Below are 27,620 nucleotides of genomic sequence, written 5' to 3'. Positions count from 1 at the left end.
ATTTCTTCGTGAATATGGTTTTGGTCTGTAATATTGATCCTAGATATTTGAAAGTATTCACTTTATCGAAAGTATTGCACAATTTGCATAACTATGATCCGACGAATTTCCATGCATTTGGTTTTCTCTGCATTTACTTCTACATTTATGTCCCTGCAAGCGTTTAGTAAGTTTTTTGCATTTCTTTCTATTGTTCTTCTATCATAACCCTATTAAATTTACATCATCAGCATACGTCATAACATGGTAAATTCCATTCAGCTCTAGGTCCTGGTTACTATCTTTGATTTTCCTTATATCGTACTCCACGACAAAGTTGAATAATAATGGCGACAATGCATCTCCTTATGTCAGGCCATTCTCGACTTGAAAGCTCGTGGACAAGAATTGTCCTGCCCAGACTTTACTTTGGGATTTAATTAACCCTTAATACCGCAAGGTGTGTCCAATGGACACATAGCTTTGAATTTTTGGAAGCTGTATCTTTATTATTTTTAAAATTTTCTTTTTCTTCTAGGTATGCTTCTAACTACTCAACAGCTTTTTATTACCAAAGTAAGTTCGTTGTAGGTGCTGATTCTTGTTGCATATGGCGGGATTAATACTTTTAGTTCGTTAATACCGCAAGATGTGTCCAATGGACACATATTTAAAATGTATTGAATAATTGTATTTTCAAAATTTTTGAATCAATTATCAGACGTTATATCCTCCCCTCGTTCTTACTTGCGTTCTTCTTTCGTGTTTTCTTTCTTTGTTTGTCTCTTTTTCGATATTTATGTTGGTAAAATTTGGTAAAGTATATCTGGTATGTAGTTGCTTTCTTGACAGATGTGGCTGGCAATATTGTTAAGCGCCTTTTGTAATTCATTTGTTTTCCTTTGCTTTTGTGTTGGTGGATGTTATAGATTATTTATCTTTTGAAATATTTTCCTTTGTGTTTGTGAGTGTACTTTATGTTTAAATATGGCAAAAAGGAAACTTAATGACACAGAAATCGAACAAATACTTGCTGATGTTGATTCGTGTTTAAATTACAGTACAAATTCAGATGAAGAATTGCTATTCGACGAAACCCTTGAAAGTGATTCGAGTGAGGCGGATCACGTGAGTAATGTAAGTGAACATGAAGATCAAGACAGTGCTTCGGATAGTGATAATGACATTCAAGTACCTTCTCGTTCAAGTGTAAGTGAATATGTAAGTAAAAATGGGACCCGTTGGAATACGGACCTTCCAACTTGTACCAAAATAAAAGCACAAAATATTGTTAGAGGCAGTTGCAATAAAGTAGTTCTTCCTGCTAACTGTGAAGTAAAGGCACCTGAAGATGTGCTCCACTTATTCGTTGGGGATGATATTATAAGTGATATTGTTACAAACACAAATGCAGAAACTAATCGGGTCTATAGGGGGAAAAAAGAGGGAAAAGGTGTGGAAGATGTATGATTCTGAAGAAGTTTTAGCATTTATTGGACTTCTTATTACTGCTGCTCATCTGAAATGGAAAAACATAAAGTCCTTATGGAATAAGAAGTACGGTCCACCTTTATTTCGCGCCACTATGAGTTATAATAGATTTATTGATCTACTGTCATTCATCAGGTTTGATGATAAAACTATTAGATCGGAAAGAAAAAGAAGGACAAACTTGCTCCGATTAGAGACATTTGGGAAAAGATTTGAAAAAACTTAACAAAATATTATCTTCCTGGTAGTTGTCTAACAGTCGACGAACAGCTTGTTCCCTTTAGAAGTCGTTGTCCTTTCAAACAATACATGCCGTCAAAGCCGGATAAGTACGGTATGAAAATTTGGTGGATATGACTCCAAAACCCATTATCCTTTGAAAGGTATACCGTACTTAGGCAAAGAAGGAAGAGCAAATAAGTTAGCTACAGAAGTTGTTTTATCCTTAGTGGAACCATATTATCGAACTAACAGAAATATAACTTGTGACAATTTCTTTACAGACATGGAACGCGGAAAAACCTTACTAACAAACGGTCTAACAACAGTAGCCACTGTGAGAAAAAACAAATGAAGAATTCAAACCAAGCAAGAACAGGGTTGAGCAATCATCCATCTTCGGGTTCACAAGTGACTTCACATTAATTTCCTATTGCTCGAAACCGAAAAAGGCTGTTATTCTTTTGTCAAGCATGCACAACACTGACGATATAGTTCTTGATAAAGAAAATAAGCCAGAAATAATACTGTATTATAATAAAACAAAAGGCGGCGTTGATAGTTTAGATCAATTACTACACAGCTACTCCTGCAAAAGGAAAACCAATCAATGGCCTCTAGCATTCTTCATGAATCTTCTGGATGTATCTGCTGTTGCAGCCTATGTTGTGTGGTTGAATATCAATCCTCAGTGGAACATAAGAAGAGCGAACTCGAGACGACATATGTTTCTTGTGGAGTTGGCGGAATCCTTGGTTCTCCCTCAAATCCATCGAAGAAGAAAACTACGACTTCAGAGACCTGTTCTTACTGCAATCGACGTGACACCTGATGCTTCTGCAGCTCAGTCAAGTGTATCATCCACAGGTGTTGGCACACTGAAATTACGCCCAAGAGAAGATGTTACGTGTATAACCCCAAAAAGTGCAGAATGCAGAGACAAGTGTGTAATATTTGCAAGAAGAAAGTCTGCTCTGAGCACTCAAGTGTTATCAGAAAGTATCTGAAATGCTCCATGGTTAACTCTTAAGGAGAAATATACAAAAATGTAATGTCAATGATATATCAAAGCATTCGTACCATAAAATATTAAATATTTTCAGTTTTTCAAATGAGTCACTTATCATACATTAGATACTTGAGGATGGAAACCCTGAACAATATATATATATATATATATATATATATATATATATATATATATATATATTGTCTTGTATTAGAATGTAGAATGTAGTGATGTTAAATGTGTGAAGTGTTGAATGTTTTGTCAACAATACCAAACAAGTCTATGAAGACACGTTAGTGTTCAGTATTTCAAAGTAGTTGTTTATCTTTGGGTACACTGAATATTATATATTTTTCCTTATATTAGAGTATTTTGATGTTCAATGTACAGCTTAACGCTTTGGGGAACCCATGGTACAATTTATACCATACGGGGTGTTTCATGGTACATTGCGTTATAACTCTCCTATTTGAGCTTTTCCGTCCGTTTTTTTTTTTTTTTTTTTTTTCCAAGTCCAGAGGCATTGTAGAAGACCTTATGTATGGTTTCACACCTTCCTGCGTCGAGACATAGGAGGTGATGACGTCATAATTCTAAAATATATATTTTCTTTTAATATTGGGGGACCGGTCTATGTTCATTATTTTTTGGCGGGCTTATTTTTGCACGTAGAAGATTGAAATTGTGCACAAGTATTCAGTCCACCGAGTAGTATTTACCAGATTTTTTTTTTTTTCAGATTTCTGCGTTAAAAAGGGGGTATCCAGAGGGGCAAAAAGTTGAAAAAAGTGATATTTTTACCAAAAAATCCTTTTCTTCGCGATTTTCCCGCCTTAGATACATGATAGAGACAAGTGAATGGTACCGCCTGAAAGGCAGTTCTATTCTCAAGAAAATGATGTGCGACACTTGACCCGAAGGTAAGTAGGGAAGTATCAGGGAATTTTTATCGAAATATACTTCTGTATAGAGGAATTTTGGACATTTTCGGTATTATTTTTTGCGGGCTTATTTTTGCACCTAGAACATTGAAATTGTGCACAAACATTCAGTCCACCAAGGACTATTTACCAGATTTTTTTTTGTGCTTCTGTGTTAAAACAGGGGAGTACAGAGCGGCTAAACGTTGAAAAAGGGGAATTTTTACGAAAAAAATTCTTTCACGGGATTTTTTCGCCCTAGGTACATGATGGAGACAAGTGAATGGTACCGCCTAAAAGGCAGGTCTATTCTGAAGAGAATGATGGGCGAAACATGACCCTAGGGTAATTAGGGATGTCTCAGGAAATTTTTTACCTGAGGTCATGGTGTTTTACGGTAATTTGGGGCATGGTGGAAATTCCTGATAAAATTTCTCCCGCCCTTAGTATTTAAGATAGAAACTTGAAATTTAGCACACACATTCAGTATATCAAGCACTATATACGAGATTTTTGATTAGATGGCTACGTTCACACAGGGTCGCTCCAGAGGGGCCCAAAGTGCGAAAAAAAATTCCTCCCAAATTTTCCCTTTGGCATCATTTTTCCCGCTCCTGGTATATGGTATGAGCATGCAAGTGGTACCATTTGAAAGCCAGCTCTATTCTGAAGAGAATGAGGTATGAGCCATGATCCTAGGATAAATAGTGACGATGCAATAGCTGCTTGACTGAAAGTCTAAAAAATAGCCCAAAAAAGCCGGGTACCGGAAAGGGTTAATCCATGTTATGTCAATAATATACAAAAATATATCTATGAAGAATATATTTGTCTTTACTTCTACAAATTTGTCGAGGTTATCTTTCGTAATGCAAAGAACTTGGAAACACTGAATATTATATATTTGGCTTATGTTAGAATCTAAGTATTTAAATACACATTTCTACAAAATTGCAGTTAAGAAAAAAATAAAACATTAAAGTATTGAAAACGGAATGAGGTGAAAAATGGCAATGTGTCCATTGGACACACGTTACGGTTTTGTGTAGCTGAAATACCTTGCGGTATTAAGGGTTAAACAAAAGCATGTTATAAATGCTTCTTTCCCAACCGAGTCGTAAGCCTTTCTACGAGCAATAAATAATTTATGTACCGGTGTATTGTATTCCCATTTCTTTTCGAGTATTTCTCGAATGGTAAATATCTGGTCGATAATTGATCGATTTCGCCTAAATTCACACTGAAACCTACAATAATTTCATCTGCGTACGAGGTCAATCTTGCTAACAGAATGTTTGAGAGGATTTATAGAATGTTGACAGAAGAGAAATGCCTCGATAATTATTACAATTAGTTTTGTAGTCTCTCTTGTGAACTGGAACAATGATTGATTGTTTCCACTCTTGTGGCAATTCCTCCTTGTTCACAATATTTCCCCTCCAGCTAACATTAACTCAGCTGGAATTTCGTCTACACCCGGAAATATGTGTTTCTTTAATTTCTTTATAGCGACTTATGTTCGGTTAGGCTCTGGTATACACGGTTCTGCTGTGTACATTTCCCATTCTCCACGAACATTAATTTTTGGAGTGATAAATATACTATCATATTGTCAATAATCAAGATGTCCAATTAATTTCATGAAGACAGTTATCAACAGTTTCCTGATTTATTTTGAAGATTTCTCAAAACGAGTTCAATTTATTAAATTCTAATACAATCCATTTTAAAAAATTATAATGAAGTTGAAGAGGGTACGACCACATTTGGACTGATTAATGAGATCCACGGCGGTGTGGAGTAAGGCTCCACACTTACTCGACTCTGGCATGTACAGGAGGAATAGTCAGCACCGCCTTCGCCTTAAACTCACCACATTTTCCTAGGTATCCATTTTACAGAGACTGGATGAGTTCCTGAGCCGCAATGCAACGAAGAATAAATTCCAATCCTCACCGGGGATCGAACCTGGAGCGTATCATTTATAGGTAGACGCCTCACTATCCGTCACTGCAACTCTAACATATTATAATAACGAAATACGGAATCTAGATTTATTTTTTACAAAAAAAAAAAAAGTATTTTCATTCGATTCTTTTACATGTATATATAATCTATTAACTTTTATTTTAACTTTTTTAACAGGTTAATTACAACGGAAGTGTACATAATTTCCAGAATACACCTTCTTCAATTTACATTAACCATCATCATACCATCGTTTCTATAATTACGCTTAGCTGAAATTTATATATGCGTAAAAAATTATCGATTTGATTTCATTGCTCCTTGCTCTATATTTGATAACTTATTATTCTGAAATGCCAGTCTTTCCACGAAATAAAATACTTCTTTATCAACAGTGTTACATTGCACCTTTTCCTCTCAGAACTGTAATAGGGATTTTATTCCTCCCTCCTTTTTATATTTTTGGATTACTTTCTACTTCTCTGCAGTTGCAAAATTATTATTAGATGATCTCTTTTTTTTATATATATATATACACAATATTTACGAAAATAAGACATTTAAATTCACTTGCAAGGCTTAACCAACTTGTGAAATTCATCTAATCTTCGTTACTCCAAAACACTTCTAACTTTTCCCCAAATAAACGTCCAACTCCCTGATGTTTCAAACATGTATGAATGGATCTGAAATTATATACAAGGTGGGCCAGTTATCTTGAAAGGGTCTTTTAACTTATAAAGTAATTGATAAAAAGTCAGAATTTTAAAATGATATGAATATCGCAGCAAAAAGATATTATTTGACGTAGTATGGAATAGCACGAAACTAGTAATATTGCCAACACCACACAAAGTTGTATTTTTTCAATAGCATCAGATGAGATCATATTATATATTTTAAATCTATATGTTAAACAAAAAATTACATATCACACTAATAGTCCAGGCTAGCTAGGAGCTGAACCCGGACATAATTGTTGAATTCCTGAAATTTCGCCCACAGAAGTTCTTGATGTGAATGTAATAACATATTAAAAGTCCCCACCCCTGCCATGTCTGCGTCATCCAATATGGCGCCTAATCCAATATGGCCGCCAAGGAGTATGTTAAGTACATAGAGTTTGAAATAAAGACACCCTGCTCCTAAACTACATAACATATTAACATCCGGTAAACACCATATTAAACAGCATACATGTAGCTATTATAAACTACATTTTCATATTCATATGATAATTAGATTTTTTATATAAGAAAGCTTTAAAGCTAAAATTACCTGATATATTTTGCTTTCAACACAGTTTGTGCTTTCATACAGACACAACTAAAGCGATTTATGACTTTTCTTTAATATTGTTGAGTAGAGCACTTAGTTTGCAAAGATTATAATTTTGTTTCATACTGATAGGCCCATTAGTAGCTGAATTAGAACGTTTTTCATAACATGTTACAAATAAGCAATTCACATTCAAAAAACGTTAGCGGTCGTCGACATGCCCAGTCTAGCTAACAGTTTACTTTGCACATAACTGTTAAGGGGATGTCTACCCACTTGCAAGTGTTTCAGGATCCCTATAAGATAACACGTAGATATTTCTATGTGAATATTTAACAAGATATTGCACTTACCGTCTCAAAATTTTCCATGATATTTTCCAACAGCAATACCTATATGTTCATGGTTTCTGTTTTTGATTTAATGCCCCAGATCAATTTAGATTAATTATAATGTATACTTCCGTTTACACTTGGCAACGTAGAGGATAGAATTTCTCCAGGAATTGAGAGCTCTCTGCTGAACCTCTAGCCCTAATAGTCTTCGCGTCACGTGGTAGTGATTTATGAGCGCTTCTGGCTAAAAACAAATGTTGTCTCTGTTTCTTCCTTTTTTTTTTTTTTTTTTTTTTTTTGTCAAAAACTTGTTTTGGGCAGCTTTGTCCTCAGTTTTGTCCACTGCCTCTATCGAGATAGCAGTTATACAATGGAGATCGTTTGCAGATCTCATAGCAGATAATGTAACATTCTTTGAAGAAACACGAAGACTGACATACGAACCGCGTGACAATTTGGGTAGGGAATCTGGAGCGTTGCAATTTTTCTTTCACGATGTTGACTCAACTTCGGAAGTTGTGAGCTTACACTGGCAATCGAATCCTATTCTACGTACAATGGAGACACAATATAACGAGATTCAGCTAAGGAAAAACTCCTAAATAGTCATTAGTAGGAAAAGAAGCTGAGTACTATTCAGGAATGAATTGTTGATCATCTCTTAGGGGGAGGATATTTTCGAGAAAATGTACGCATGGAAAACAATAATAATAATAATAATAATAATAATAATAATAATAATAATAATAATAATAATAATAATAATAATAATAATAATAATAACACAGCTACACAAAAAGAATAAAAGTTCTGTGCACCAGACCCCAGGGTATGGATTCAAAATATTTTGGTACCCAGAATCCAAATTTCGAAACCCCAGGACGATTGACCGTGATATTTTTTTAAATGGGCGATAAACATAAGCAAACGTAAAACAGCACTTACGTTCTTCGCCCATAAAACAAAGTTGACACGGTCAAATCGTCCTGGAGTTTCGAAATTTGGGTTCTGGGTACCAAAATACATCGAATCAATACCCTGGGGTCCAGTGCACAGAACTTTTATTTATTTTGTGTGGTTGTGTAATAATAATAATACTGTATAAGGAAAAGGAATGAAGACGTACTAAAGGAAGCTAATGAAGGACGACAGATCATGAAGATAATAGGAAAAAAAAGAAACACATGCTTGGACATCTTATTCGGCACTCCGATTGGATCACCATGTTGATAGGGGAAAAGGCAGAAGAAAAACCAGGAAGTGGAAGATCAAGGATAGAAAAATCTATAAGTTTTACGTCCCACAGTTATGCCTGGTAGGTTAAAGGAGCTAGTGATGTTGTGAAAAGAAGGAAATGCTGGAATGCAGAAAGTGGAAGGAAACGGGAAAACCCCGAGAAAACCCCCACACATGGTGTTTGTCCTCCACAAAGTTCACTTGGTGCGAGCTGAGATCGAACTAAGGACGCCATGCATTAGAGGTGAACGCTCTACCACTGACCTACCGCGGCCCGATCAGGGATAGATGTAGTTACGAAGAAGAGACCTTATCAAATTATAAAACAGCTCTCCCAGGGGAGAGAAAAGTTTTAAAATTTCCTTCTTGCGCATCAACCTATGATTGAAGTGAGAAAGATTATTATTATTATTATTATTATTATTATTATTATTATTATTATTATTATTATTATTATATCGAGAATGTACTTCTGGGTTTCCTCCTTAAAAAATACACACACTATTTCCAATTATGGTTATCCTACTTTTTACAAATTTGTCTTTTTTTTCCTCTGTCTTTCATTCCCATCATGCGATGGGTGGGCCATAGAAAGTGACGCCTTTTCTGTGGCCAGAGTGATCAAATTTGTCTAATTCAATATTGGTTTAAATAGTATTAGTTTTCAAGCTACATATATGAGTTCTTTGACTAACTGAATAGTGCACGCCCCTTCTGGCTCAATCGCCACTATTTAACATTAAATTTCAGATGCCTCGATATACTTGCATAAGTTTATTATTTCTAAAATAAACATTACGTAAAAGGTTAATCAAATTGATATCAAGTTTTTCTGACATTTGTATATTACGCATATCTTTCTTAATTTGCATTACTCACATTACCCCAGAGAACGAACAAATTTTAGAGTTCTGGTTTGAACTTCTCTTACAATAATAAGCAAATATACGAGGAACAAATTTACCATTATTGATGATGCGGAGGGGAGGAGATTTTCTGGACTAGGAAGGAATGTGTGCGGGTGCAAAGCAGAGGTCTGCACGGGCCGGAATTTTCAGCCCGGGCCCGGCCTGTGAATTTACAATGTGAGGCCCGACCCGAGTCCAAAATATGTCTTAGCACTTAGGCCCTAGCCCGGATTGCAGAATCTGGCTCTGTGATAATCAAATGAGCCCGAAATAAGCCCGGATTGCAGAAACTTAATTATTAATGCAAAATTGTATTTTTATTTACAGCAATTCGAGGTTTGATTTTGCAGTTGTGTTTTAAAAGTCCTCCAGAAAGAACGGTGCAATTTGTATCGTTTTACACTATATTTACAAAGTTAGGCCCGAAAAAGTCCGAGAAATATGGTTGTATATTTAAAAATTCACAGCCCGAACCCAGGGGCGTCATTTAGGAGGACAGGGAGAGGCATTTGCCCCCCTCCCGAGTTTGAGATTTATATAATTTTATCAATAGCATAGTAGTAAATCAGTGAAAAACGCGAAATTTTACATATATCAAGGGGTCTTGACCCCCCAAGCCAAATCTGAAATGACGCTACTGCCCGAACCCCTCCCAGGCCCGAAGTGATACATTCTTTGTAGGCCCGAGCACGTGCAGACCTCTAGTGCAGAGGCGTTTCAAGTGGTGGGCGACTGCCCACGGCCTTGCATCTTGAGGGACCTCGCAAAGACCAACGAGCCTAAATCGATTTAGCACTCACTTTTGTCGATGCAACAATAGAAACAAATATGAATTCGGACAGAAAAACAATACGCTTCAAACTAACTTTTCATCTATTCGTATATATTAGATCGCTAGCATACGCGACAGGCGGCGAGTTTATTTTAAAATTGCAATAACGAATGTGTATAAGTCTTTATCGTTGAGATGAATTGTTTTCGATAAATTTTATTATAATTAGCAATTTTTAAAAAAAGGGGGCAGGAAGGACTCGTAAACCTTATTCGCCTTCTGTGCAGATGGTATGGTAAAAATCAATACTGGATAATGAAAGTGTAAGTGTAAAGGCTAATATGGAACAGAGAAACAAAAGAGAACTTCTTCAGAAGGGAATTGGGAGGGGAGGGGATGAGAGTACAATGCTGTGACACTTAAAATGCGTCTTGATTTGTATACTTCAACAAACTTTTCTTATTACATTACGCAATTTCTAGTTTCTTACTCCGATTATTCAAAGTATTCAAATGTTCTCGGAGGGAGTGACCGCCCCTCCCTTTAATCCGTCCGTGGTATCATTCAGTTTGGCTTTTCGCTACTAATTCAAAGTGCTTTCCGAAACAAGTTGTCTTCTTGTGACAGCAGGGGGTGGAAGAAACAAACAAACCGTGAAAGGAAGAAAGAAGAGGTTTTGGGCTCTTCCAGTCCAGACCATTCTAACCACTGAGAAGTGAGAATCACAACGTGATTTTTCTGGTAAGAGCGTCCTTTTAAAAGCAGCTAACAAGCAAACAGATGGTCAGCCCTCTCCCCTCTGCAGCATACTTTTTATTCTCTGTTGCCAAACTTACTGAAGAATATATTGCAAGTAATCTAACGCATGTAACGTAAATTGGAGACCGTGGTTGGATTTATATGGGTCTTGTGTATTTGTATTAAAAATTTCAAGTTATTACCTGCAATACTTTGTTAGAAATTACCATATTAAATTTTACATGTTATCAAATGGAGAGTTAGAAACCTAAGCGGAGATGGTAGGAGATCCCCTTAAAGTCACGAGTTTTTACTATAAATTTAATAACGTAATAAAAAGTCCTCATCTCTGCGATGTTTACTTTATATAATATGGCAGCCAGTAAAACTGTTATTCGATCTTTTTTATCATTTTCCCAAGCTGCAATATTGTAACTGGGTTCATTTCTATCTAAACTGAAGATTTTTTTTTTTTTGCATTTTATATTATGTACTGCATATTTTTATTGTATATTTCATATAATATATTTTTATTATTGTACATATATATTTAGTAGCAGGCTACATTTATTTTAGGAGTGATGGCTTGCGTGAAAAATTATCCAAATATACATCTATAGTAGTGCACAGTGAGTGTCGAAAACGATATACTCGGCAAACATCAATCAAATCTGACTTGAGAAATAGTGATTGTGATAATCCAGACACTGTTTTTCCTGGACTGTCCACTCGTTCCACATCCTCTCAGTTTGACTTCATAATTCATTGTCTCTTCTGTGGTGGAGAAGCAGATATAGAGAAAGAAAGCAAGAAAGCTAAGCAAGAGAGAAAGTGCATCAGTAAAGTAACCCTCTTGAAAGTGAAAGACAATATTAATAAGTATGGTACGGCTCGTGCAGACAAATGGGGAGTTGCTGTGCAGACACGTGTCTATAGTGCTATTGATCTCGTTGCAGCAGAAGGAAGATACCACCAGCAATGCTGTAAGTCATTCTGCCATCCTAGATAAGTGCCTCCACCACCATTTCGAGAAACAAGTGATTCCTTGCATAATCCTGGGAGACCATTACTCACAAAGAAGCATCAAAATTTTGTAAAATTGTGCCGTTTCATGGAAAGTGAAGATGAATGTCAGTATTCTATGGAGGAGTTGGTAGAAAAATTAAATGAATTTGGACAAGAAGGTGTGACTTACAGTGAAAAACAGTTGAAACGAAAATTGAAGGATTACTTTCAGGATCGTGTAATAATCACAGATATTCCAGGTAGAAGAAGTATTGTTACTCTAAAAGATGTAGCATCAAATATCTTAAATGAGGCTTGGTACTGTGAACGCAACAAAGATCCAGAAAAGGAGAAGGAGCGCATTATTAGAACTGCAGCAAATCTAATTCGACAGGACATACAAGAGTGCACATACACAGTGGATACATATCCAACTGAAAAAAGGAGGAGTTTCTTACATTCCAGACTCTCTTCAAATATTCCTTCAGGAAATAATAATTAAGATGAAGAAAGAAAAAGATACATGGGAAAGAAAATGCGTATCTATAGCGAACTGCATAGCAAAAGCAACCAGGCCTAGTTCATTTATATCACCATTACTTCTGGCTGTAGGAATTCATGTTCATCATCGGTACGCATCCCGACAGCTGGTAGATCTTCTTCATAGCATTGGTTTCAGTGAAGATTACAGTGAAATTCAACGTTATGAAACATCTGCTCTTTCACTTCCTGCAGAAATCACTGTGGAACCAAAAGCATTTATGCAGTTTGTGTTCGATAATGCGGATTTCAACGTGAGAACCATGGATGGTCATGGAACATTTCACATCCTTTTTGGTGTGCAATGTGTGACGCCAGCTGGTGCTGTCAAGTTTTCTAGTATTGTTGAGCGCCTAAGAAAGGTAACACCTGGAACCAGCATTGGTCAATTTGGTGCTATTCCCATCTTGAAATACAAAAGTGTCTCGCAGAAACCAGTCATCAAAATTGAAGATATATCTACTTTGGAGATACTTGAACCGCCTACTGTATCTATTGGAATGGCTCTTGACTTCTTGTGGATTTTGAGTTTTTCAACAGGACCACAAAAGCTTCCTGGATGGAGTGGATACATGCAGTGTATAGAACAAAGCAACAAGGAATATTCCCCTTCCAGCATTTTCATCTTGCCATTTATTAACCTGTCTCCCTCCAATCTCAGTTCATTGTATAGTGCATTGAGCTTTGCATGTGTAACAAGCATTCATGTGAAACAAGCAGATTCAGATGCTGATCGTCTAATTATTGACACTGCTATAGGTCTGTCTACAACAAATGACTGTATAGGAGTATTTGGAGAAGATACAGACTTGTTATTCTAAGGCCATCGTAACCTGAGCTTTGACAGATCTAACATCGTGCAAGTTGACGACAGTGTTGCGAACTGTCATAGCAAGAAGAATCAAAGCGATCACTTGACAGAACGATGAAGGAATCGAATTTCTTTATCACTGATTGAATCAGATTATAAGTTGAAATATTTACAAACTAGATATTTAAAAAATAATTGTACTTCACTTTACTCCTCAACATTCCAGCACAACATAGTTCCACTAGGCCTAACGATATTGCCACAATAATGATTTTTTTCATTTTTCCACTTATAGACACAACTCTGTCCTTTGACAAGTTTGCTACGTAAATAGAACTGGGGTTACATGGAACAAACAACCGGTCCACCTCTCTGTCGCCGCAGGGAGTAGGTTTTCGTGGAATTGAAAGTGAAGAGGGTAGCGAGTGTGTACGGCTCTTCTAAAGTTCAAGGCCAATGAACCGTGATTTGGAATGTCATGCTGAAATTAGTAGAATTTCTAATGGTCTTTGTAGGAAATTTGTTGACATCGAAAAAAATGTACATAGTCTACATTACAGAGACCGTTATAATGAGCTTTTCATAAGGACTGATTTAGAAATTGAGTAGTTGGAAAGTAACGAACGTGATCCAGCTATGCTTGTCTTTTCGTAGAAGACATTTTTTCACCAATATGTGATGGGGATTATAGGTTTAGACCCACAAAAATACATTTGAAAACACTAGGTTGTTTCCATGGTAACAGAACAGTGTTGTCGCATTTATACCTACTCATTACTGTGGAAGTTTTTGTGTCGTCAGGTTGTTTTGATTTTTTGTGCTATCATCTCAGTGCATTGGTGTGAATATTGTGGTGTACTCGTTGTTATTTTCATTCATCAGTGGAACATAGTTTGCATTCGTATTATTCACATAGACCTAAAATATAAATTTAGAATGTGTATGTGTGTGTGTTTGTATTTATGAACACAATGCATGAAGTGCGTAAGAAGTGAGGAAAGGGGGTGCCCTTGACAAGTCAGGCACGGGAATTTGTGTTTAATCTTAGGGAATATTTGGAAAAAGAACGTAACGACGGTCCTTTATTGCCAGTGAATAAAGTGATTGAAAGAGTAGATTCAGCTTTATACATTAGCTCTACAACTGTGAAAAGAATCACAAAAGTGAAGTGCCCGAAAGACCTCACTGAACCAACGGAAACTTTATCCACTTTTATTAAATGGAATGAAATTGTCTACAATTAAAAGCCATTTTCTAACGTAAGTAGTTTTCATTAAAAAAAAAATATATATATATATATATATAAACTAACTAACTAACTCTATGGCCTATGGAACCCGGAGGTTCAGTGCCGCGTTCACAAAAGCTCTCCACTGACTTCTATCCTTAGCTAATTGGATCCAGTTTCTACTTTGTATTCCTATCTCTGCGAGATCCATCTTAATATTATCCTCCCATCTGCGCCTAGGTCTTCCTAATGGTCGTTTTCCTATGGGTCTACCAGTCAAGACTTTGAAAGCGTTTCTACTTTCTTCCATTCTAGCTACATGACCTGCCCACCTAAGCCTCCTAGACTTGACGACCCTAACAATGTTGGGTAAACCGTATAAACTATGTAGTTCCTCGTTATGAAGCTTTCGCCATTCCCCATTCTCGTTCCTCTTGGGTCCGAATATTCTTCTCAGGATCCTGTTCTCAAATACTTTCAGTCTATGTTCTTCGCTCAGAGTAAGCGACCATGTTTCGCAACCATACAGAACAACAGGCATGATTATCGTTTTATATATTTTAAGCTTCAAATTCCTCGACAGAATTCGCGACGACAAGAGATTTTGAACCGAATAGTAACACGAATTCCCTGCTTTTAGTCGACATTTAATTTCTTCGTGAATATGATTTTCATCTGTTAATATTGATCCTAAATATTTGAAAGTATCCACTTTATCAAAAGTATTATTTAATATTTTAACGCCTCCACAATTTGCCGTATTACGGTCCCGACGCACTTCCATGTATTTAGTTTTCTCTGCATTTACTTCTAAACCCATGTCCCTGCAAGCGTTTAATAATATCTCTGCATTTATTTCTATTGTTCTCCTATCATTCCCTATTAAATTTACATCATCAGCATATGCCATAACCTGGTGAATGCCGTTCAACTCAAGGCCCTGGTTGCTATCTTTGATTTTCCTTATGGCGTATTCCAGCACAAAGTTAAATAATAATGGCGACAACGCATCTCCTTGTTTCAGGCCATTTTCGACGTGGAAGCTCGTGGACAAAAATTTTCCTACCCGGACTTTACTTTGGGATTCACTTAAACATATCTTAATTAATCTAATTAGCTTTCTCGGTATTCCAAGCTCTGTAAGAACGTTGTATAATGTTTCTCTCCTAACCGAGTCGTAAGCCTTTCTAAAATCAATAAATAGTTGATGTACCGGGGTATTGTATTCCCACTTCTTTTCGAGTATTTGGCGAATGGTAAATATTTGGTCGATAGTTGATCGATTTCGTCTAAATCCGCACTGATAATCTCCAATAATTTCATCTGCGTATGGGGTCAATCTTGCTAACAGAATATTTGAAAGGATTTTATAGGATGTTGACAGAAGTGAAATGCCTCGATAATTATTACAGTCAGTTTTGTCGCCTTTCTTGTGAATTGGAACAATGATTGACTCTTTCCACTCTTGTGGCAATTCTTCCTTGTTCCAGATAAGGAGAATGAGTTTGTGTATCTTGTTCCACAATTTTTCGCCTCCAGCTAAAATTAACTCAGCCGGAATTTCATCTATACCCGGAGATTTGTGTTTCTTTAATTTCTTTATAGCGGCTTCCACTTGTATTCGATTGGGTTCTGGAATATACGGTTCTGCGGTGTGTATCTCCTTTTCTCCACGCACATTAGTTTTTGGCTGCGTGTTCAGCAAATCGTCAAAGAAATCTTTCCATCTATTTAAGATGCTATCCGTATCAGTGAGAACTGTCCCGTCAGATTACTTTAATATATAAGCACGAGGTTGATAGCCTTTCTTAAATTCGCTGATCCCCTTATACATTTCCCGAATATTTTTATTTTTACTATTATCTTCAAGTTCCTTAATTTTAGCTTTGAAAAAATCCCGTTTCTTTGTTCTAAAAGTTTTGGAAGTTTCTCGCCTGATATCTGCGAAATTTTGTGTAGTTATTTCATTCGGATTTTGTAACCACCGTAATTTTGCCTGTTTTCTCTTCTCTGCTAGTTTAATGCATTCTTGGTCGAACCAAGGTTTGTTCCTACGTATTTCCGCGTGTCCCAATTTTTCTATTGCTGAACTTTTAATGCTATCTCTAATTTGAAACCAAGTATCCTCAACACTAGTGCACTCCGAGTCTTCTAAAACCGAGAATCTATTCGAAACTTCAATCTGGTATTCCTCTCTTACCTGGCTCTCTTCTAATTTTTTTAAATTAAATCTCTCCGTTTTCGGACATTGAGTATTACCTTTATTCAACGATAATCTCTCCCGTATTATCGCTGCTACCAAGTAGTGATCAGTGTCACAATCAGCCCCTCTAAACGACCGGACGTCAATTATGCTAGATTGTCTTCTTCTATCTACTAAAACGTGATCAATTTGATTATGTGTTTTTCCGTCTGGTGATGTCCAAGTGTATTTATGAACGTCGCGACGTGGGAATTTTGTACTCTTCACGATTAGGTTTTTGGATGTTGCAAAGTTCACGAGTCTAACACCGTTATCATTACTTTCCTTATGCAAACTTTCGTTCTCTATAATCGGTTTGAAAATATCCTCTCGTCCTACCTTCGCATTGAAATCCCCTAATAGAATCTTCATAGAATCTTCATATGGTATTGTATATATATATATATATATATATATATATATATATATATATATATATATATAAAACAGTATGTGTCTTACGCAGAGTCGTCCTGACGCGTGTTTAGTGTCATACTAAAGAGTTGAGTTGATTTTCAGTTTAACGTCTCTTTCAGCAGCGAGGTTATATGAGACGTGGACCTACTGATTAACGTGGAATCCGTACCACATGAGCTCCCGCCGGGAATCGAACCGGGGGCTCCCATGCCAAAGGCGTACGCTAACCGCTTAGCCACGAAGAAGCTCGATGTCATACTAAAGAGTCCGACTAACATATGTTTCCATGCAGTAGTCAGACATTTAGTATGACGCTAATCATACGTCCAAACGATTCTGCATAAGGCCTGTGTTTAGAGATAACGGTTGTTTTCTTTACGATTTTGTAAACTATCTTAACGCAAACTAATTTGTTTGTTTCTTTTGACTAATACTTTCGTCAGGCATAATGTTAAATGATATTTTTTTGTTGTAATACATAGGTGATTCTTTTCCCACAAAATGTGCCCTTTGTTATATTGTATTGTTACAGAAGATAAACTGGCAACCGTGCTTGATCGCACGTGAGAGTTGTCAGAGCTCTTCTTAGCGCGGCCTTACTCTAATGTTGTTACTTTCCAAGGCACAAGCAAACAAATACAATGTTTGTAAAACCAGGCAGTACTGTGCGGTCTCAGAAAGTATACAACATAAACAAAATTCAGAATCAATTGTGTGATGTGCAGAACAGTCTCTTATTCCTGCATGCTGCTTCAGGCTGTGACACCACATCAGCACCATTCGGAAAAGGGAAAAAAGTCCTTCCTTTTGTTGTTAGAGAGAAGTGAATCTCTTCGCTAACTTGTTTCAGTAATCACACAGCCAGATAAAACACAAGAGGAAGTAGCAGCTACAGGGGAGAAATTTCTATTGCATCTATATGGTGGTTCTTCTGACGGAACATTGAACTCTCTTCGTTATTTGATGTACGTGAAATGTGTAGCAAATCAAAGTTTGACATCACAATTTAACCTTTCCACACTTCCTCCAACATCAGATGCAAGTAGATTACACTTCATGCGTGTGTATCACCAGGTGCAGTCCTGGTTAGGATACAATCTGAATCCAAATGAATGGGGATGGAAGACTTTGAATGGACAGCTTCTTCTTATTCCGTGTCTTCAACCTCCAGCACCAGACTTCCTCCTGAAATTAATTTCATGTGCATGCAAAACTGCTGAATGTACGCGCTGCAAATGTAGGAGTGTTGGTCTTCGATGCACAAGTATTTGTACCTACTGCCATGGCCCAATGTGGAAATTCATATATTATTGATTCTGATAGACAATTCAGATGATGAGCTTAATGATGAAACAAATGTACGTTCTCAGAAAGAACCAAACGTTAAACGATTTAAGCTGACTAATCATTAGTGTACAGAAATCACACACAGTATTTGTTATTGTTAATAGCATAGTGATCATCGCAGAGATGAGGACTTTTTATTACGTTATTAAATTTATAGTAAAAACTCGTGACTTCAACAGTTATGTGCAAAGTAAACTGTTAGCTAGACTGGGCATGTCGACGACCGATAACGTTTTTTGAATGTGAATTGCTTATTTGTAACATGTTATGAAAAACGTTCTAATTCAGCTACTAATGGACCTATCAGCATGAAACAAAATTATAATCTTTGCAAACTAAGTGCTCTACTCAACAATATTAAAGAAAAGTCATAAATCACTTTAGTTGTGTCTGTATGAAAGCACAAACTGTGTTGAATAGCAAAATATATCAGGTAATTTTAGCTTTAAAGTTTTCTTACATAGAAAATAATTACCATATGAATATGAAAATGTAGTTTATAATAGCTACATGTATGCTGTTTAATATGATGTTTACCGGATGTTAATATGTTATGTAGTTTAGGAGCAGGGTGTCTTTATTTCAAACCCTATGTACCTAACATACTCCTTGGCGGCCATATTGGATGACGCAGGCATGGGAGGGGCGGGGACTTTTAATATGTTATTACATTCACATCAAGGACTCTGTGGGCGAATTGTTCAGGAATTCAACAATTATGTCCGGGTTTGACCTAAAATTATGCCAGCTAGACTGGACTATAATTATTCAGTATTACGAACTATGAACGTTACACTATATAAACATCTAAATTTTGGAGGCCTCTATAACAGTAATAATGCAACTGAGACAGACGAAGCAAAACACCTTAGTGCCGAATATATGATCATGAAATGACGTATTTTCAATAAATTACGACAAAGTTACGCGGGATTGAAAATTTGAAAGGAATTTTCAAAACGTCTCATTTCGAAAAGCTGGTTAGATCGTATCATATCCAATTTCGTAGATGGTTTTCACCAGAGGTAAAAGGCACAATGCCGTTTACAGCAATTTGATATCTCAAATCGTTCCGGAGACATGTGTATGATAAACACTAGTCAAGTTTGCAACTCTGCTTAAAATTAAGTAACTACGAGAACTTGCAATTAGAATTAAGAAAATATATTGCTGTGATGTTATGGAAGCAAAGGAAAGAAACAACCATTTTTAAAATTTCCAACAAATATGTCATTTTAAGCAGTACACTGATATTTGTAGCTCTTCCGAACAAGTATTATACTACTGCTACTACTATTGATAGTATCTGTCTTGTTCTGTTTGTTTTACTGTCATATTCTTTTGTTCATTTTGTTTTTACTTTTGTCCTGATATATTTGAGCCCGAGTGGTGAGGGTATATGTATTTTGTTTATACCTGTATGTGTTTTATTGCGAAGCATGCCAATATTTGGTAATTGTCCGGACTGCAATACACCAATTTATGGTAGGGAAAGAGCTTTAAAATGTATTGTTTGTGGTATTAAATTTCACTTCGAATGAATATTCAAGGGTTGAATTTTTAGTAATGGCAACACTGCTATATATACTGGGAACAAAGCAATCCATTATAATTCATACCAGCGGTAGGTTAGTTGCCGACCCTCCTTCAGAGCAGATGAACTCGCCTGCCCTCCCCTCCATGCGCGCGCAGCGCCAGCAGTTAGAAGACAGTTCTGAGTGAGTGCTCGTGGACTACAGTCACGCTGCGTGAGTGCTCGCGAAATACAGTCATGTTTACGACACAAGATCAAAGGAGCTGGTTGAAAATTGAATGTGCTAGAGGCAGGAATGCAAAACAGTGCTACGAAGTATTGTAAGATGTTTGCGGTGCAAGTGCATTACTAAACCGTACAGTAGCAAGGTGGGTCAAAGCCTTTAATGACGGACAACAAAATGTCACAAACATACCTCGCTCCGGCCATTCTTCTGTGAGTGAAGATGTTCACAACGTGAACGCGTTAGTGCTAGCGGATCGGTTGAGTTGAGTTGATTTTAGTTTAGCGTCCCGTTCAGCAGCGAGGCTATATGAGACGTGGACCTACTGATTAACGTGGAATCCGAACCACATGAGCTCCCGCCGGGAATCGAACCCGGGTCTCCCACGCCAAAGGCGTGCTAGCGGATCGGAACGCTACGATTCATCAATTGGCCAACGGCAAAGGACTAGCGCATTCGACTGTGCTGAAAATTCTGAAGAACCTGGGATTGCGTAAAATCGCCTCAAGGTGGGTTCCACATGATCTGACTGAACAACAAGTGGCTGCGATACGATGCCGCTCGAACACACTTGGAGCAGCATCAACGTGAGGCAGGGTTTGAAAACACCCGGGTTTTTCTGAAAAAGCCCAACCCACCTGGTCCCATATGGGTTTTTTCGGGTATTTTCGGGTTTAATTGGTTTTTTTCGAAATGTTTCAATGTCTTTGGGGTAAAAGTGTTAAAATGTAATTTATATTTCAAGCTTATCATTGTCACAACTTGCAACAATTTTCTATTCAGTGCAATTTTGAAAAAATGGCTACTGTTTCGAAATTTTACATTGGATCGCCGAGAAAATATATATAGCAAATTTAGTGTATCTCGTGCTTCTACTCTGAAAATTTCAACTTGAAAGACCGAAAATTGCGCTTTGTAGCGTGGATAACAGCTATTTTGAAAAAAATGGCCGCCATTTTGAAATTTTACGTTGGTATGCCGCTAAGATCTATACAGGAAATTTAGAGTGTCTCGTGCTTGTAACCTGAAAATTTAAACTTAAAAGACCGAAAGTGGAACTCTGTAGTATGTGTGGTACACCAGGGGCGGATAACCTCCAAGGGAGGTGGGGGCGGTTAGAGCTGATGGAGATGAAATATTCGTCTAATGATCTAAAGGACGAATGAACAAATGTAGATCAAATCATCCCAGAAGCCTCAGTGACATTCGCCAAATGTTTTGTTGAAGATCATTTCCCATACTTTGTGCGTTGAATTACGGGAATTTCCCGAGCACTTGTTGCAAGACAGTTCTTTCCAGAAAATAATTTTAAAAAATTAAATATATAATTCATATTTTATAAAGTAAATGTTTCAAAAAGTCTTAAATGAAATTAAATATTTTTCAACGTAAAATAAATGGTTTTAATGTTGAAGTATTCACTTCCGATGCTTTGTGCGTTCAATTGCGGGAATTTCCCGAGTACTTCTTTCACGACGATCTCCCCCCCCCCCCTCGAAAATGCAGCTTGCTTTCTTTGCTGTACATCGAAACTTCAATTATACACAGGTTGTTCACCCTACGTTTGACCGATTTCGTTCCTTCCGACTCCCGGGCAGAATGGACTAACCCGACCTGGCTCGTGGCGTCCTGCAGTGTTGTGCAGAGGCTTCCTGGGAAAGGAGTTGTTTTCCACGCGGACGACAATAACGCACAAAACAGGACCATTGTTGTGTGTGTTGTGTTAAATTTGTTTCCAAGTGTGTGGGTTTCCGCACTGTGACCAAAATGCCGCCCAAACTAAGCCGATTTTCGGAAGGCTATGTTGCGGCTCTTTATGACGCCCACTTTAGTGTTTCTGTCATTAGAAAACAGTGCAAGAAGAATGGGTGCAACATCAATTTAAGTGGGATGAAAATGTTATTAAAAAGTACAAGGGCAACGAAGCTCCACCATTTGGATCACCAACGAAGTTGCCTAGGAAGCGGGAATGCGCCACGGCAACCTCCACCATGCAGAGGAAACTTCGCAAAATGGCAGTGCAAGAAAACCCGCCAACACAAAGGTGTATGGCTAATCGTCTTGACGTGTCTTTGGGGACTGTGAGCCGGACGTTACACCATCAACTCAAACTGGAAAAAGTCATGAAAGCTCGCGACCATCTTCTCACGGATGCCCACCAAAAGGAACGAAAGTATAACGCCCGGAAGCTGTACGAACGGCATCTGTCAAAACAAAGATGGATGTACGTCGTAATGCTCGATGAAGCATGGATTTACCTTTCCGACTGCGGCAAACCGAGAGCCATCATGTACCGAGAGAAAGGCGCCAAGAACTTTAGGTGGGTCCGTGTCTGTAAAGAATCCTTCCCAAAAGGGTTCATGGTCGTTACTGGCTACTGTTACCGAGGTAAACTGAAGATTCGTAGGGTGGCGAGCGAAGAACTACAAAATAAATTCGCAGTATTTTCAGGAGCAGATAATGCGGCCGATCTACGAGCATGAAATTCCAACAATGTAAGGAAACGACGCCAATCTGGTGCGCATTCACATGGACAAGGCCTCATCACATACCTCACGATCGTCCCTCGCATTCTACAGGGAGATGGAGTAGGCAAGTGGTATACAGGTGATACCTTTCAATGAGGTACCTGTTAAAACTCCAGATGCAAGTTCTATGGACTATTGTGGATTTGAATTGCTGAAGCGGGCTTTGGGAAAACGGCGTGTGACAACTGTGGAAGGACTTTGGAAAGCTGTGCAAAGGGAATGGGACAAGATTCCCCTCCCAGTTCTTCAGAAGCCTATTACAGTGGAAATTACGCTGTTGGGCTATTGTTAGGAACCAAGGGAAACACATCGAGCACTTACAAAGCTACCGATTTATGGCAGGGAAGTGTTAAAACAACAGGGCCAGAATCATTTTAGTTAATACCAGTATGTTAAAAAGGGAGAATACACGTAATTTTGGGTATAAAGGGCACCAAAAATGTCACCAATGAGCTTAGGGCCCCCAAAAATATGAATTCGACACTAATATCAGTCATTTTCGATTACTTTTACATGTCACCCGTCCCCTTTAGGAGTACTAATGGGGGCTGAACTTGGATTTAAACGACATAGGAAATGACACTGTTCATCTCAGCCATCCCGAAAACTATGGATTTGACACTAATATCGGCCATTTTCAGTCAGGGGCGTCATTTGGAGAGTGGGCAGGGAGGGGCAATTGCCCCAACCTGAGTTTGAGATTTATCAATAAAATAGTGGTAAATCAGTGAAAAGTGCGAAATTTTACTTATATCAAGGGACCTTACCCCTCCCCCAAGCAGAAGCTGAAATGACACTTGTTTTCAGTCATTTTTATATATCTCTTCCTACCCAGGTTGCGGGCCTGAATTTGGATTTAAACGACATCGGAAGTGTTACTGTTCATCACAGCAATCCCAAAAAGTATGGATTCGACACTAATATTGGTCATTTTCGATCATTTGTACATCTCCCCCACTCCCAGGATCACGACGCTTAATTTGGATTTAAACGGCATTAGAACTATCACTGTTCATCTCGCGTCCCCGAAAACCTTGGATTCGACACTAATATCAGTCATTTTTGATCATTTTTTTAATATATCACCCCCTTTGCCCTCCCTAAAGTTTTAGTGTTGAATTTGGATTTAAACTGCATCGGAAATGTCACTGTTCATTTCAGCGGCCCTAAAAACTATGGATTCACACTAATATCGATCATTTTGCACCATTTTTTAAAATATTTATCGCCCTCCTTCTTCAGTTTGCGGGGATAAATTTGGATTTAAACGGCATGGAAAGTGTCACTGTTCACCTCAGCGACCCCGAAAACTATGGATTCGACACTGACATCGGCTATTTTCAATCATTTATATATATATATATAATCTCATTCCCCCTCCCATAAGTTGCGGGCCTGAATTTGAATTTAAGCTTCATCGGAAATGTCTCTGGTCATCTCAGCAACCACGAAAAGTAAGATCGGTAATTTTCAATATATATATCCGCACTTCCTTCCTCTACGTTGCACCTTCAAAGTGAAATGGTAAAATCCATCCCAGGCCTGAACCTCATCTATGTAGAAAATTTTTATCGAGATCAGTCTGGTGGTTCAAGAGTTCTTAAGTTACAAATATAGTCACTTTTATTTTCATATATGTAGATAATTTGTCGCACTAGAAAACAAATATTTGTTTACATACAAGATTTGTACTTAAAGTTTATAATAAAATCTGTATTTAAATATTAAATGATAGTAATTATATGTCTAAGTGCAAGAGTATTAGTGAAATTTGCCTACTGCTCTTTCTTTTAAGAAGTAATTTGGTTAAAATTAAGGAAATTTCACCAAATCAAAAGCACATTAGGAACTGAGGATCATTCAAGAGCTCTATTTCTTGCAAGAGGAACGCTTCATGATGATAGACTTGTACGCAACTGTAAAAGTTCTGTAATTAATGCACAACCAGGAATAAACGACTAAAAGGCACAAAAGGAAGTTAGTGCAGACTATTAAGTTTCACGAATAATTACAACAGTTTTATTTTCAAATGTTTCTTTTTTAAATATTCACAATATTGAAATTTCTCAATTTATATTTTTCACGCGTTCGGAAAAAAAAAGTTCCATTACCAGTAAAACTAACCTAATACAAAATTTTTTGTTATTTTCGCAATTTTTCCGGAAAGAAACCGGAAAAAACGGTTTTTTTTACCAGCCAGTTTAAAATTTCCGGAAATTTTACAACACTATTCCTGGCATACATTAATTAATTATTTCCCCTGTGCTCACTGCTCACTATATGCTCGCTGGTGCGTAACGAATGTTTTCCAGTAAATGTTAATTCTAATTTGGAGAATTTTATAAAGTTTCACAATGTTTATCACTAGAGTCTTCTATCTACTTTTTTGTACACTTTGATAACAGATTTCCCTATATATATTTAATTACGGAAAAGTTTTACAATGTATTTGTCTTAAATTGAAATTGTTTTGAATTTACCACATGAGGTAAGTAGTCCGAAGGAGGAGAACTCAAGTAACTGATATTCTACATAAAAGCAACCAATTGTAGAATGATGATGCTTCTTACCTTCAGCACATAATCTTTACGTTAGAGAGTCAGACAGAAAAATCCTGTGTTTTTTTTTCCTATGACCACTTATCTTAAACCTCTACATGTAATGATTCGTGTCATAATTTCGGCGCTCCAAAGACATTCTTATATCAGTTTTCTCTTACTACAAATTTCTAAGTTAATATTAGTGGTGTAAAAATTGTTGAAAGTGTATAAAGAAAACATTCTAGTATCTGAATGTAACAATCATACGCATGGGGACAATGTGTTGAAGTATTTAATCCTGCTACATTAAAGCCTGAGAATGTAATGATTAGATTCTGTACTAAATTAGAAGTAAACGTTTTAAATTTAAAAAAAAAAAAAAAACATTCATTGTAGGCCTATAATTATGCCGAAATTATCTCCAGTAATACACGGGTAAATTCAAGTGAGATAGTAAACAATAACGCCAATTAACAAACTGGAAAATATCACTGTCTTTGTTCTACATTTCATGTTCACAAGGAAAAATTTCAGGTTTCTCCCTCTTGCTTATTCACAAGTGTATCACAAGATTTTAGGAACTTCTGGTTTCACAAAGACAGATACAGAAAAGCACAGGTTTACTTATTTGATCTCTAAAGTAAGGCCGCGCTAAGAAGAGCTCTGACAATTCTCACGTGCGATCAAGCGCGGTTGCCACATTTATCTTCTGTAACAATATAAATATAACAAGGGGCACATTTTGTGGAAATGAATCATATATGTATTATAACAAAAATATTATTTAACATAATGCCTGACGAAAGTATTAGACAAAAGAAACAAACAAATTAGTATTGCGTTAAGATAGTTTACAAAATCGTAAACAAAACAACCGTTACTTCTAAACACATAGGGCCTTATGCACAGTCGTTTTGACAAATGATTAGCGTCATACTAAATGCCTGACTACTGCATGGAAACATATGTTAGTCGAACTCTTTAGTATGAGATCGGGCTTCTTCGTAGCTAAACGGTTAGCGTACGCCTTTGGCATGGGAGACCCCGGTTCTATTCCCGGCGGGAGCTCATGTGGTTCGGATTCCACGTTAATCAGTAGGTCCACGTCTCATATAGCCTCGCTGTTGAAAGAGATGTTAAACTCAAAATCAGTTCAACTCTTTAGTATGACACTAAACACGCGTCAGAACGACTCTGCTAAGACCCATAATGTTATATCTTTTTTTTTTTTTTTTTTTTTTAATAAAAACTACTTACGTTAGAGAATGGCTTTCAATTGTAGATAATTTAATTCATTTACTGTAGAAATCTTACGCTTTTTTCCTAGGGTGGATAAAATTTCCGTCGGTTCAGCGAGGTCTTTCAGGCACTTCTCTTTTGTAATTCTTTTCACAGTTGCAGGGCTAATGTATAAAGCTGAATCTACTCTTTCAATCACTTTATTCAATGGCAATAAAGGACCGTCGTTACGTTCTTTCTCCAAATACTCCCTAAGATTAAACACAAATTCCCGTTCTCCTTTAGCCTAACCGGCATAACCGTGGGACGTAAAACTCAAACAAATTCCCGTGCCTGACTTGTCAAGGGCACCCCCTTTCCGTACTTCTTACGCACTTCAGGCATTGTGTTCATAAACACAAACATACACACATACACATACTAAATTTATATTTTAGGTCTATGTGAATAATACGAATACAAACTATGTTCCACTGATGAATGAAAATAACAACACAATATTCACACCAATGCACTGAGATGATAGCACAAAAAATCAAAACAACCTGACAACACAAAAACTTTCACAGTAATGGGTAGGTATAAATGCGACAACACTGTTCGGTTACCATGGAAACAAGCTAGTGTTTCCAAATGTATTTTTGTGGATCTAAACCTATCCTCCCCTTCACATATCGGTGAAAAAAATGTCTTCTACGAAAAGACAAACATAACTGGATCACGTTCGTTACTTTCCAACCACTCAATTTCTAAATCAGTCCTTACGAAAAGCTCATTATAACAATCTCTGTAATATATAGAGTATGTAGGTACATTTTTTCCTTATGTCAACAAATTTCCTACAAAGATCATTAGAAATTATACTCATTTCAGCCTGACATTCCAAATAATGGTTAATTGCCCTTGAACTTTAGAAGAGCCGTACAGACTCACTACCCTCTTCGCTTTCAATTCCACGAAAACCTACTCCCTGCGGCGATAGGGAGGTGGACCGGTTGTTGTTCCATGTAACCCCACTTCTATTTACGTAACAAATTTGTCAAAAGGACAGAGTTGTGTCAATAAGTGGAAAAAGAAAAAAAGTATTCATTATTGTGGCAATAACTTTAGGCC

The 27,620-nt window shown here is 37.1% G+C and overlaps 1 protein-coding gene across 1 annotated transcript in view; it reads right to left on the bottom strand.

The window, feature by feature from the left end:
* Ziz (dedicator of cytokinesis protein Ziz) overlaps positions 1 to 27,620 on the bottom strand; it is a 401,589-nt gene that overhangs the window by 269,967 nt on the left and 104,002 nt on the right. The gene's annotated exons all lie outside the window — the stretch shown is intronic.

This window comes from Thermobia domestica, chromosome 8, assembly GCF_964235325.1.
Source record: "Thermobia domestica chromosome 8, izTheDome1.hap1.1, whole genome shotgun sequence".
Lineage (NCBI taxonomy): Eukaryota > Metazoa > Arthropoda > Insecta > Zygentoma > Lepismatidae > Thermobia > Thermobia domestica.
This window is presented reverse-complemented; position numbering and strand designations above follow the sequence as displayed.